General features: G+C 38.7%; 1 protein-coding gene across 1 annotated transcript in view; it reads right to left on the reverse strand.

Moving 5' to 3' along the window:
• ZC3H6 (zinc finger CCCH-type containing 6) overlaps positions 1-15,492 on the reverse strand; it is a 77,063-nt gene that overhangs the window by 60,516 nt on the left and 1,055 nt on the right. The window lies entirely within an intron of this gene.

A 15,492-nucleotide genomic window follows, 5' to 3' on the forward strand; every position in this document is an offset into this window, starting at 1 on the left:
TCTATGTCCGATGTAGGATATGGCACGCTTGGGGCTGGTACGCGGGGATGACCCAGAGAGATGTTGTGGGGAGGGAAGTGGGAGGGGGGGGTTCATGTTTGGGAACGCATGTACACCCGTGGTGGATTCAAGTCAATGTATGGCAAAACCAATACAGAATTGTAAAGTAAAATAAAAAATAAATTTAAAAAAAAGAAACCAAAGGAGCTTTTTGGCCAGCCCAACAGATGACAGAGCTAGAATCCAGTCTAAGCCATCTGATCCCCAGATAATATCCCAGTTAATATCTTTCTTAACTTTGTTGCTCTAATAGCTACAAACGGTGCATAGCATATGAAGGTGTTTACTGTAAAATTCTTTCAACATATTTATATGTTTGAAAATTTTCATACTAAATTTTAGGAAAAAGAAACTTCTTGATTTAGGTGATGTTTTAAGATATGATACAGAGAAACTATTGAGAAGGTGCATTTCTGACATGTAAAAGTAAATGTGCTATATTCCAATAAAAATTAACTTAAAAACCAGTAAACATGAGTTACTTCAATTCCATAGGCGTTACTGTAACGTTTGTCAGAAAACAGAACCACCATGCTATACCAGTTGGAGTGACAGAACAGAGCTTGGAGTTATGAGACGCTATAGGGTTTTCTTTTTCTTGAATACTATGTTTTTAAGTGCTCTAAAGGTAACAGTAAAAAAGGAAATTTATTGAAAAGATTTTTTAAAAGAGGTAAAAAGACTTGATCAAATCATGAGCACTGGAAAATGGTCTCCCTATTTCATTTCAGGGTCCTCAGCAAGTTGTTCAGGTAACAACCTACTAAGTGAAATCCTCTACATCAAACTCAGAAAAGGGCAAGAAAAGAGAGGAATATTGGAAAAAATGAAAATTGCTATGTTATTACCAAGTTCCCCATTCAATTAAAACAAGAAGGGGCCCAGCACCAACATCCAGAAATGAACATGAAATACTTAAGGAAGTTGGCTTTGATCCAAACCAAAATCAAACAAACAAAAACCTTTCTTATTTAACGAGGACCCAGTACTCTGGCAAAGTGAGATCACCTGAACCTGGAAATTAAATTAGGAGTGTTAAATAAGAAAAATAACCAACAACGGACTTCTTAAAAGGACAATTTAATGCTTTAAATTTGTGGCATTTTACAACCAAATACTTAAACAAACAAACAAAAAAATCATAGTAGTGTAGAAGAAAAGCTCTAGAGCCAGAAGGATGTGGGTTCAAGTTCTGCTTCTCAGTTATACACTAGGTATATGAATTTGAACAAATTATCTCAACCCCTAATGTTCATTTCCTCATCACTGACTCAAAGGACCTGAGTTTGAGCAAACTTCGAGAGACAGTGAAGGACAAGGAAGCCTAGCATGCTGCAATCCATGGGGTCACAAAGAATCAGACACCACTGAGTGACTGAACATCATCTACAAAAAGGGATTAATCAATTTACCACCAGAGTAAAGGATTAACTGAGATAACGTTAGTTAGTGGAGGTGATGGAATTCCAGTTGAGCTATTTCAAATCCTGAAAGATGATGCTGTGGAAGTGCTGCACTCAATATGTCAGCAAATTCGGAAAACTCAGCAGGGGCCACAGGACTGGAAAAGGTCAGTTTTCATTCCAACCCCAAAGAAAGGCAATGCCAAAGAATGCTCAAACTACCACACAATTGCACTCATCTCATACGCGAGCAAAGTAATGCTCAAAATTCTCCAAACCAGACTTCAGTAGTACGTGAACCGTGAACTTCCAGATGTTCAAGCTAGTTTTAGAAAAGGCAGAAGAACCAGAGATCAAGTTGCCAACATCCGTTGGATCATCAAAAAGGCAAGGGAGTTCCAGAAAAACATCTATTTCTCCTTTATTGACTATGCCAAAGCCTTTGACTGTGTGGATCACAATAAACTGTGGGAAATTCTGAAAGAGATTGGAATACCAGACCACCTGACCTGCCTGCAGGTCGGGAAGCAACAGTTAGAACTGGACATGGAACAACAGACTGATTTCAAATAGGAAAAGGAGTATGTCAAGCCTGCATATTGTCACCCTGCTTATTTAACTTATATGCAGAGTACATCATGAGAAACGCTGGGCTGGAAGAAGCACAAGGTGGAATCAAGATTGCCGGGAGAAATATCAATAACCTCAGATATGCAGATGACACCACCCTTATGGCAGAAAGTGAAGAGGAACTAAAAAAAGCCTCTTGATGAAAGTGAAAGAGAAGAGTGAAAAAGTTGGCTTACAGCTCAACATTCAGAAAACGAAGATCATGGCATCCTGTCCCATCACTTCATGGCAGATAGATGGGGAGACAATGGAAACAGTGTCAGACTTTATTTTGGGGGGCTCCAAAATCACTACAGATGGTGACTTCAGCCATGAAATTAAAAGACACTTACTCCTTGGAAGGAAAGTTATGACCAACCTAGATACCATATTGAAAAGCAGAGACATTACTTTGCCAACAAAGGTCCGTCTAGTCAAGGCTATAGTTTTTCCAGTGGTCATGTATGGAGGTGAGAGCTGGGCTGTGAAGAAAGCTGAGGGCCAAAGAATTGATGCTTTTGAACTATAGTTTTGGAGAAGACTCTTGAGAGTCCCTTGGACTGCCAGGAGGTCCAACCAGTCCATCCTAAAGGAGATCAGTCCTGGGTGTTCATTGGAAGGACTGATGCTGAAGCTGAAACTCCAATACCTTGGCCACCTCATGCAAAGAGTTGACTCATTGGAAAAGACCCTGATGTTGGGAGCCGTTGGGGGCAGGAGGAGAAGGGGACGACAGAGGATGAGATGGCTGGATGGCATCACCAACTCGATGGACATGAGTTTGAGTAGACTCCGGGAGATGGTGATGGACAGGGAGGCCTGGTGTGCTGCGATTCACGGGGTCGCAAAGAGTCGGACACGACTGAGCGACTGAACTGAACTGAATGACTTAGCATTGTACCTACTAGAGAGCCCTCAACAAAAGTTCCATTTCTTCTGTGATCTACGTGAAATACAGGCATGTGAATAAAATGGGTATTCTAGACTGAAGGAGGAAACAGAACAGGCTCTATGTTGAAAGCACGACTCCATCTTGGGCCGATCTGCGGACTTTGCACTATATGCCCAGTATCTATGGAAACGACAAACCAACTGGAAAACCAGGCCCCTGCAAGGAAGAGCCCCAGGGCTCTCCATCACCTAAAAGAATACCCTAATTATCTGTGTGACCAAATAGAGTCATACATTCTGTTTATTGGGGAAGGACCACAAACCTATTGATAATGGTCCACTGTTAACTACCCAGGTTTAAGGCATATGAATCACAGGTTGACTTTGTATCTTTCTCTTCCTTTGTTCAGACTAATTTCAGGGAATCTGGGGAGGTGGATTTGGGCAAGTACACTTGGTCAGGGTCCTTGGCTAAGAGGAGATTCTGCCTTGGGCTCGCTGGTATCTGCATTGTCCTTCTGAGTGAGTTTGTTCCCGGAACGCATGGCTACAACAAGACTACAGGTACTTCCACACAAATTGGGAAGGGTTATAAATCCCTGGAGCATGGATTCTAAGGGGAAATTTCGTTTATTTTCCTTCAGAGAATAACAATGAAACACTATCCAAAACAAGTAAAACGGGAAAGGAATCTAAGATAGACCAAGTTTGAAGTCTGTTCCTGAGGGTATTTCTATAATACTTATCCTATCATTAAGCAACAGGTAGCAACAACAGTCTGTGTGAAAGCTGCCATATTTCCAAAGTCTCCTGAATTCAACAAGATACAAGATGGAGTAGAATACCTAGTATTCGAAGAGATAATGACAATACATGTTCATGCTAAGCAGTCAAAAAAAGGTTAAATCAGTAACAGTCTATCAAGTAAGATAGGAAGGCATGCCATATTTTTTTTAAGAGTTTTGTCAAAAAAAAAAAAAGGTTTCTTCAAAAAAATTCACAAATTTGGTTTCCTATAAAATATTTGTTAATCCTTAATTCCCTGCTCACATCCAATGCCCGCCAGAAGAGGTACTGCCGTGTATTAACTTATGAAATTAAAATTTTTAACCCATCCTTAAACTTGTACATCTAACATACTGAGAGAAAAACACACCATTCCTCAAACATCCTTTATGCCATGAGCAGAGACTATTACATCATTAAAACTGAATTAGCTTGCCATATTTCTTTTTGAGACTGCACTTTTTAAATTCCCCTTTTTTGTTTGGCCCTGCATAGCAACTTCCAGTAACTCAGTTCCCCAACCAGGGATTAAACCCAGGCCACGGGCCTGGGTTCCTAACCTAGAAAGCCGAGAATCCTAAGCACTAGGCCTCTCCCTAAAATTTCTTTTTATATTTCATTTCCTATCTTGGCTACTTCACTAAGCTAAAATTCACTTACTTTCATTCCCTTTCATTTTATCCTTTCTCTGATGTAGATCGGAAAAGCTAGAGATTCAATAGAAACAAATCTCAGCAAATAAAATACCCTTAAGAGTCTGAAAGCCAGAAAACAATTTTCTCAGCATTATGTCGAAACAAAAAAAATGAAGAAATCTTTTTGGATGAATCTGTAAGACAAGCTAGGCAAAATTGCCTATGACCCAACAATATCCAAAACGGGCAACTGGTATGTAATTGTCCAATATCCCAAACTGACTGATAACCAGATTAACTATAGCATGAGGTACCAGGGCTCTGAGATTTGGTGAGTGTGGTGAGATCAGACTTTACTTAGACACAAAATTAGGCTTTGCCTGAAGTATTGTTTCTATCTCTCCCTGCTATTCTTTGGGACTCTGCATTCAGATGGGTATATCTTTCTTTTTTCCTTTGCTTTTAGCTTCTCTTCTTTTCATAGCTGTTTGTAAGACCTCCTCAGACAGCCATTTTTCCTTTTTGCATTTCTTTTTCTTGGGCATGGTCTTGATCACCGCCTCCTGTACAGTCACGAACCTCCATCCATAGTTCTTCAGGCACTCTGTCTATCAGATCTAATCCCTTGAATCTATTTGTCACTTCCACTGTATAGTCATAAGGGATTTGATTTAGGTCATACCTGAATGGTGTAGTGGTTTTCCCTACTTTCTTCAATTTAAGTCTGAATTTGGCAATAAGGAGTTCATAATCTGAGCCACAGTCCACTCCCAGTCTTGTTTTTGCTGACTGTATAGACCTTTTCCAGTGCTCAAAGAGGAAACCCTTCCTCAGTGATCAATGCAAAGAAATAGAAGAAAACAATAGAATGGGAAAGACTAGAGATCTCTCCAAGAAAATCAGATACCAAGGAAAATTTTCATGGAAAGATGGGCACAATAAAGAACATAAATTGTACAGACCTAACAGAAGAAGATATTAAGAAGAGGTAGCAAGAATGCACACAAGAATTATACAAAAAAAGATCTTCATGACCCAGATAATCACGATGGTGTGATCACTCAGCTAGAGCCAGATATCCTGGAATGTGAAATCAAGTGGGCCTTAGGAAGCATCACAACGAACAAAGCTAGTGGAGGTGATGGAATTCCAGCTGAGCTTTTTCAAATCCAAAAGATAATGCTGTGAAAGTGCTGCACTCAATATGCCAGCAAATTCGGAAAATTCAGCAGTGGCCACAGGACTGGAAAAGGTCAGTTTTCATTCCAATCCCAAAGAAAGGCAATGCCAAAGAATGTTCAAACTACCACACAATTGCATCTCATATGCGAGCAAAGTAATGCTCAAAATTCTCCAAGCCAGGCTTCAACAGTACATGAACTGTGAACTTCCAAATGTTCAAGCTGGATTTAAACAAGGCAAAGGAACCAGAGATCAAACTGCCAACATCCGCTGGATCATCGAAAAAGCTAGAGTTCCAAAAAAACATCTAGTTCTGCTTTATTGACTACACCAAAGCCTTTGACTGTGTGGATCACAACAAACTGTGGGAAATTCTTAAAGAGATAGGAATACTGGACCACCTGACCCACTTTCTGAGAAATCTGCAGGCAGGTCAAGAAGCAACAGTTAGAACTGTACATGGAACAGACTGGTTCCAAATTGGGAAAGGAGTATATCAAGGCTGTATATTGTCACCCTGCTTATTTAACTTACATACAGAGTACATCATGAGAAACGCTGGGCTGGATGAAGTACAAGCTGGAATCAAGATGGCTGGGAGAAATATCAGTAACCTCAAATATACAGATGAGACCATCCTGACAGCAGAAAGCAAAGAAGAACTAAAGAGCCTCTTGATGAAAGTGAAAGAGGAGAGTAAAAAAAAAAAGTTGGCTTAAAGCTCAACATTCAGAAAACTAAGATCATGGCATCTGGTCCCATCACTTTGTGGCAAACAGATGGGAAAACAATGGTAATAATGACAGACTTTACCTCTTGGGGCTCCAAAATTACTGCAGATGGTGACTGCAGCCATGAAATTAAAAGACGCTTGCTCCTTGGAAGAAAAGTTATGACCAACCTAGACAGCTTATTAAAAAGCAAAGGCATTACTTTGCCAACAAAGGTCCATCTAGTCAAAGCTATGGTTTTTCCAGTAGTCATGTATGGATGTGAGAGTTGGAAAAAGAAAGCTGAATGCCAAAGAATTGATGTTTTTTAACTGTGATGTTGGAAAAGACTCGAGAGTCCCTTGGATTGCAAGGAGATCCAACCAGTCCATCCTAAAGAAAATCAGTCCTGAATATTCTTTGGAAGGACTGATGCTGAATCTGAAACTCCAATACTTTGGCCACCTGATGTGAAGAAGTGACTCATTTGAAAAGACCCTGATGCTGGGAAAAATTGAAGGCAGGAGGAGAAGGGGATGACAGAGGATGAGATGGCTGGATGGCATCACCAACTCGATGGACATGAATTTGAGTGAACTCCGGGAGTTGGTGACGGACACGGAGGCCTGACATGCTATGATTTGTGGGGTCACAAAGAGTCGGACATGACTGAGCAACTGAACTGAACTGAACTGAATTTCATGAGGAGAAAAAACTCCAGTTATATTCAGCATAATCAATCATGTTTGCCTCAGATGGTTAAATATATATATATATATATATATATATATATATAAAAAAATATTTGAGGGAAAAAAAAATCCCTCAACTATTGTATTCCACTAATCTCAGTTGAAAATGATCCTCTATTCACTATCGTGTGCATTACAATAGCAGTCACAGGAGCAACCTAACAACAGGCAGTGCTGAAAATGATTGTTACTGTACTCTCATGTCCTATTTTAAAAGAGAGATCACCAAAATTTCTAATAACAAATTATAATAATTTGAGGGACAATATTTAAGATTTATCCACATATTCCAAAAGTTTAATCTATGGCTTCAGCCCTAGCTTTAGTCAAATACTGGTTTTCACACTTGGACATTTAGCAACAGAAAAAAAAAATGTGTGTATGTGCATTTATACTGTCAAATATGTAGGTGTTTCTAACTTACATGCATTATTTTACTTCTTTTTCATTTGCTTGCACAAAACAATTTTAAAACCGACTCCCAAGTACTCCCAGAGTACAGAAATCAACACACAACCTCCTTTATAGGCCACAGAGGTTATAAAGAACTTAACCCCAGACACAGCACCAGCAATCTAACATTTTACTGTCAGCTGCCAGTATCCAAAGAGGTGTTGGTTCTTCTGACCTCTTACGAACCTTCAATTAATTCCCGAATCTTCAATGAATTTCCATAACAGTTTGAAACTTGTGTTTTCTATAGTTAAAAATGTGTAGATTTAAGTTAGTTCATTTAACTCATTTCATAATCTCTTTAAACATAATGTGAAAAAACAGTATTCTTTATTTCATTTTTAAAACACAGAAAAACCCTGTCATGTAAGATAAATTTATAATGAACCCAGATGAAAATTATCCATGATCAAGTAATACTTCAAAACAAAAACCCTTTTAGTTGTCCCAAACCCAACCCAGCATCTGATATCAGATTTCCTATCTTTATAAGAAAATGAAGGCAACACAAAGAGTAATGAACTGAAAGCTATGAGACACAGGCTGTGCTTCTCACGCAGCTGCTCAGTCACCATGGCCAAGTTCTGTATCCTCTAAATCTGTTTCCTAAATCATAAAATGAAGACACTAGTATCTGTTCTGTCTATACGGTCCAAATGAATGTTCATTACGAACAGCAATATATGTATAATATTGAGTATCGTCAGTCCTAAATCTAGGCTTTTTATTTTTGTTACACTTTCATAAACAGATTGTTATTTTTAAGTAGTTTTATAATTTTAATGATTAACTTGGGACTCCTTTTATCTAATAGCTAACTGGTGTTCTTTTATATATATACATATTTTCTTGTGATGAAGACGTCTACTCAACCACAAAAAGTGCAGGCTCTGGAATCAGATTGAGGTCCCAGTGATTTACTCTGCTTATTTTGGATATTTACCAATCTCTTGTTATCTGTTTCCTCATTTGTAAAAAGAGGGACTACTCCCCAAGGTTGTTGTGAAGATTAAATTCATGAAAAGCACACAGAACAAAATCTGTCACACAGTAAGCACCAAATAAATGCTAGCCACTGTTAATACTTTTGAGCATGAATTAACATCCCCATGTCTAATCTGCTCTGAGACTGATCAATTTCTGAATCTGAAAACCTAAAGCTGGGCCACAGTGTCATACACCTCCAGGGCCATCTATGCACAAAAGAATACTCTGGCAGCCCCAGACTGAAGGACTGACCTGGCAAATTCAAAGGCACCCACCTCTTAAATTTTGTGTTAGTTAGACTGCCAGTCTTTTCTGGTGAACATTTCACTGTATAACAAGAGGTTGCAAACTCAAACCTCTTAAGTGGCCAGGCAGCTTCCCAAATGAGGAAAGCACACCTCATGTGCCAAGTATGAGTGATAGGACTATGCAGGGTGGAGAACAAGAGTCAAGCCTAATGGAATTTATCTCCAGTTCTGTCAATTCTAAGCAATAATCTCATGAATGTTGCCTTTTGTCTGCTTTCTCATTGCCATTTATTTTGATCAGATCTTCATTGCCCAATTCCTGAATTTCCACATTTTCACAGTAGCTTTGCCTTCTATCTTCTTTCCTGCTACACATCCAACCATCAGCAAATCCTATTGGTTCTACCTCCAAACCATACCAAAATCCAACCATTTTCACCTCCCTGGCGTCACTGCAGCACCTTTTTTTTTTTTTTAACCACTCTTTTACCAACTATTACCCTGCCCCTCTCTGCTCAAATCCTCTGCTGCTGCTGCTGCTAAGTCGCTTCAGTGGTGTCCAACTCTATGTGACCCCATAGACGGCAGCCCACCAGGCGCCCCCATCCCTGGGATTCTCCAGGCAAGAACAGTGGAGTGGGTTGCCATTTCCTTCTCCAACGTATCAAAGTGAAAAGTGAAAGTGAAGTCGCTCAGTCATGTCCGACTCTTCGAGACCCCATGGACTGCAGCCCACCAGGCTCCTCAAATCCTCTAGTGGTACTCAAACTTAGAGGGATGTCTCAGTTTCTTACAATGGCTTACAAGGCCCCACACAACTGCCCTTTTGGCCCATCTCGCTTTGTCCCTTATTACCCATGCTCAAGAGCTTCCCTGGTGGCTCAGTGGTAAAGAATCTGCCTGCAAGGCAGGAGACCCAGGTTCGATCCCTGGGTCAGGAAGATCCCCTGGAGGAGGGCATGGCAACTCACTCCAGTATTCTTGCCTGGAGAATCCCATGGAGAGAGGACCTGGTGGGCTACAGTCCAAGGGGTTGCAAAGAGCTGGACATGACCAATTCAGCACGCATGCACAACCCTTGTTCAAAATTTCTCTAGCCACACTGCTCCCTTGATTTTTCCTTAATTACATGAAGCTCATTTCTGGCTCCAATCTCTGTTCCCTTTATTTGGAGTGTTCTTCCCCCAGATGTACTACACTTGGATTGCTTTCATTTGAGGGCTTTGCTCAAATGCTTCTTTTTCATTAAGTGCTTCCCTAAATACTCTACTTAAAATAGAAATATCCTTCCTAAATGCAAACGATGCACCACCTCCCTTTCTGCTTATCTAAAACATTTGTTTTTAATGTGTGTCTTTCTCTGTCTCCAAAGAAAATGTAAGCTCCACTAAAGAATTTTTTCTTTACTGCTGCTGTCCAGAATAATACATATTAAATACAGGATGCCTAGTATTTAATGACTGAAAGCTACCTAACTTTTTCTACTGATCTCCCCTTCCATACTTTCTTCTATCTCCCAGGTATCATTTATCATCTGATCATTTTCCTGCTTACAAAGCTTTGATGACATCTTTACATCCTTGATCTGACTCCTGATTAGTTGCATCCTTTTCCTCATTCCCCAAAGTATGTTGTACACATTTCACATACTAACACTTTTATCACACCCGACCCTATCTTGCCATTTCATTTCTTCAAGCTTCTCTTATATTTCTGCCTCCACTTAGCCAAACTTTTACTCATCCTCCAGACCCAGCTATTTCATACCTCCCTGAACCCCCATTTATGCCACCACTGCACACAGTCTCTACCTCCATTCTGGTGTTAAAAATAACTACATATTTATCAATCTGTTCCTCCTACTAGATCATAAGATCCTAGAGAGCAGGATCAGTGATATTATATTCAGATTTTTTTCCCACCAATGCTTAACACTATGTTTGGCATAGAAGTCTTTTCAATGAAAATTTAATGAACAAAATTTAAAAGTGAATTAAACAATTCATGAGGGGCTAGAAGAAAAACGTCTTCATAAAAGTCAAAGTGCTTTCCAACATCAAACCTGAACATGATGTATACCTTGAGTGCTTTACATTTGCTAAAGAAAAACTCACTTTGACAGTTTTGATAGTAAATTAGTAGATTCAGGAATCAAAAATAATAATAGCGTTTCAGTTTTGCAAGATGAAGAGTTCTGGAGACTGGCTGCACCACAATGTGAATATACTTAACACTACTGAACAGTACACTTAAAAATGGTTAAGATGGTAAGTTTTATGTTGTATTTTTACCACAATTAAAAATACATAGAAGAGGGAGGAGGAATTGGATGAAGGCAGGTATAAGATAAATAAAGTACTAAGGCTGTTATGTAGGAAATGGCAACTCACTACAGTATTTCTGCCTGGGAAACCCCAGAGGGGCCTGACAGGTCACAGTCCACGGGGTCATAGAGTCAGATACGACTGAATGACTGAGCATCCACGAACATGCACAGGGATGTTATGTACAATAAGACAAATGTAATTAACACTGCTGTATGTTATATATGAAAGTTAAGAGTAAACTCTAAGAGTTCTCATCAGAAAGAAAAGAATATTGTTTTCTATTTCTTTAATTCTGTATTTATATGATGGATAGTCACTGAACTTACTGCCATAATAATTTCATCATGTACAATCAAATCATTATGCTGTACTGCTTATAGTGTTGTATGTCAATCACACTCAATAAAACTGGAAGAATATTTAAATTAATTAATTGCCTAGTGAGGGGAGACACTTACTCCAGTAAACATATTTGCAAACCAGATGATGTGTAGGGCATCAAAGTGAATTCCAATGTAAGAAAAGGCATCTGCAATTTTTTTAAATTACAATTACTGACTTCTTAAAGTAGAAGAGAGTTTGGAAGTAATTCAGTTCAACCACCTTATTTCACAAACAAGAAAAATAATCATGGAAAAAAGAAAAGAGCATTAACCAAGCTAGAGGAAAAACTAGTATCAGAACCAAGGTTTTATTCAGAATACAGGGTTGTCTTAAATATACCACATTACAATCCCAAACAATTCAAGAACTAAAGGCTAGAATTTATTGGATTAATTCCCCATGCTTAACTTAATGAAGAGTTTAACGTTGTTGGTAGGAGTTTGTAGTCCTGAATTCTCACCAGCGCTCTATCTGTGGAACCTCAGACAAATCACTGAGCATTGCAATACTGTATTACCTCATGGGATTAATGTGAGAATCAAAGGAAAACTCAGTTACAAAAGAAAGGTGTAACCATCTCCATCCTCATCCCTTCACACTCTCTGGTGTCAGGTTTCAATCACTACGTGAGGGAGGGACAGGAACAGTTAATATAAACTAGTACAGTTCTGACTAGCTGGAGTTTTGCTATTCTGGGTTTACATGAGGAAGGAAGGAAAGCAGGGAGAGAATGGGAAGGTGGGAAGGTTGTTCCTAATGGGCAAAGAATACCCTCCTTCCAAAGAAAGGTACTGGGAATCCCTGGTGGCTCAGCAGTGAAGAAATCTGCCTGCAATGCCGAAGACACAAGCTGGATCCCTGAGTCAGGAACATCCCCTGGAGCAGGAAATGGCAACCCACCCCAGTCTTCTTGCCTGGAGACCCATGGACAGAGGAGCCTGGCAGCCTACAGTTCGTGGGGTCGCAGAGACAGACACAACCCAGCAGGAGCACAAAGGAAAGTACTACTCGTACCTCCTACCAACTAAAGACTCTGAGACTCACGTTAAGATTATCTTTTTTCCCAGTGTAGGGCCTGTAAAACTTTTTACCTTTAACATATTTCCAAAAATTATGTAACAGTTACTTGGGTGTATATTTTGTCTTTCTTTCTCTACTACAGATGTGTCCAGCAGGGACTCACAGTATCAAGACTTTATGAGTTATTTCTGAGTTGTTTTTATTAGGTCAACATTCAGCTGAAATATAAAGATAGGCACCTGGAGTTGTGCTTAAAAGAACTGGATGAAAGGGAAGACCTGAATGCAAGGAGAGACAAGAACTTTATCTCCCTTTGTCCCGCCCAACTCCTTCCCCACCTTTATGATTTAATTCTAAGCAGAAGTCCTCTACTAACCGTCTACAGAGCCACAAGTTTATTTATAGGTATTTTTATATTCATAACACTTTATAAAAATACAATGTTTTCACTCCAAGAATGAAACTATTTAAAGGAAAGCACAAATGGATATTTTTTAATAAGTTAACTCATTGCACAAACAAATTTTATGCAAAATGTTCACCATATAAAACAATTTTTTAAAAGAAAATTGTGCATTTTGTGAATTTCCACTTACATGTAGAATCTCATGTAAACTATCATAGTACTATTTTAATTTGCATAATTATAGCAATTGAAAATAAAAATCACAGATTTAACTTTTTTCCTGCACTCACACAATATACCTTAACTTTCAAAATATCAGAAAAAGAACATTCTTGAGACAAATGCCAAGCTTCAAATTCCTGAAGTCATATATCTTTTCCACCTAATTCACGGAAATTTTTACTACAGTATAAAGTAACTATAACATGGAAACAGAATATTTGGGAATTCCATAGATCAGTCCATTTTTTTCCACAAATTTCTTAAGTACTACCAAGGGAGCTTATAAAAACTACAGATTACCACAATCCTTCCCTAGAGATTTTGATTCAGTTGCTCTGGGCAGGACAAAAATCTTTATTCCTCAAAGTGATTCTGACGGTTAGCTAAGATTAATATTGATCTCCTAGACTGGTTTTCAATTTGGTACATACTAGACCTACTGAGCGGCTTCACTTTCACTTTTCACTTTTATGCACTGAAGGAAATGGCAACCCACTCCAGTGTTCTTGCCTGGAGAATCCCAGGGACGGGGGAGCCTGGTGGGCTGCCGTCTCTGGGGTCGCAGAGTCGGACACGACTGAAGCGACTTCGCAGCAGCAGACCTACCTAAGGGCTTCGTCTGCCTGCAACGTGGGAGACCCGGGTTCCATCCCTGGGTCGGGAAGATCCCCTGGAGAAGGAAATGGTAACCCACCCCAGCACTCTTGCCTGGAAAATTCCATGGACGGAGGAGCCTGGTAGGCTACAGTCCATGGTGTCGCAAAGACTTGGACACGACTTCACTTTTCACTTTTCACTTTCAGACCTACCTGAGGAGCTTTAAGAAATCTTCAAGCTCAGACCAATGCAATTGACTTCAATACTTTTTAAAAAGCTCCCCAGAGAAGGCTGAGAACCTCTAACCCCTCTGCATATTAAGAAACTAAGCTTGCTCAAGTTCATAAAGCTAAAGATAGCAAAGTTGGGAGTTAAAACCATTTCTCCCAACTCCTAGTTCACTTTGTTTTTAGATAGTTATTTTTCATACAGGTTGACCAAAACAGGTGTGAAAAAGAAAAATCTATATTCTTGCCTCAGAAAAATACTGTTATTTAACAAACGGATAACTTAAAACTGAGCTAATCTTACTGCTTCAGAAATCACCAGAAAATAGTTTTCTTAATCTTAATATAAAACAATTTAAAAAAAAGACATTACTGCTTAATCTTTAGTTCCTACTACTAATCTGGTTATATATATCTTACAAAGAACTGTTTAAAATTTATTTTTAACTTCTGATTCAGTAATTTTTTTAATTCGTATTTTAAAACAAATTATTTGGTCCTTACTAGCAAATTAAATCAAGATCTGTAAATCTGGCAACATGGCTTCTTCCTTATGTAGAACACATAATTCTACATACTGAAGTTGCTCTGTGAACTAACAGAGTTCCTTCTTCCACAAAAAAGAATGAATTTTAGGCTGCATTAGCAAAACTCCCATCATTGGTTTGTCCACAGATCCTCAGACTGCGAAACTTCTCAAAAGTATTAATTAACCCCTTTCAAGAATTTTCTCCTTTTAGTAACAGGATAATGGAAAATAATTATGAAAAATGTGTCAAGTGCAAGCTTACCTGCCCATAATTTTTCTAAGCGTATTCTGACTTTCTAAAAATTACATGTTTACTTGACTTGCTTTCTGGTGACCTACATTGATTATTACAGTAACAAAACTGTTAAAATAACATTTTTATCCCTCTCATGGTTGTCAGATGTTTTGATATTTCAAATTTCAGGAATGTTTGTGATTTCTGCTTTTAGATTTTAAAGTGTTTGGTATACTTTACCAAAAGCAGGTCACATTACTCCACAGATAAAATTTCAGCCATCTGTATACAGCCTAGAGTACAATGTATGCTTTGATTAATTCATTTGCAAAGGAGTAATTTGCCAGGTTCTGGATCTTTTAAATATTCTAAACAAGAATCAGATGCAATGGATTTTGTTCCAGCAGTTTTAATGAATGAAAGCACACCCTTTCTTTTTTATTAAGTTGGATAGCAACAAAAATTAAAAACTAACCAAAAGTTAAGTGCACTATTTAAAATATGTAAACACCCCGAAACCGTTCCTTGGAACCAAGAATGGGCCTCTTAAGTCACAGTAAAAACTAAAAAAAACCCAAAATCTCAGATAAATGTTTAAATGATACATAGTATTTAGAAAATCGGGCTAGACTGGACGATCCATGGAGTTCGCACAGTAGGAGAAAATTGTGCTACGCTGAGCAGGTTTGCAAAATCTTAACTATTTTGTATTCAACATCTGAAACTTGCCATTTCCAATTGGGAGAGGTAAGCCTGTAACAGATACACGGCTTTTGGGATTGCTTAAAATTTTTCCTAAAAAGAGACCCCCCCAAAAAAAAAAAAAAAA

This window comes from Oryx dammah, unplaced genomic scaffold, assembly GCF_014754425.2.
Source record: "Oryx dammah isolate SB20612 unplaced genomic scaffold, SCBI_Odam_1.1 HiC_scaffold_25, whole genome shotgun sequence".
Classification (NCBI taxonomy): domain Eukaryota; kingdom Metazoa; phylum Chordata; class Mammalia; order Artiodactyla; family Bovidae; genus Oryx; species Oryx dammah.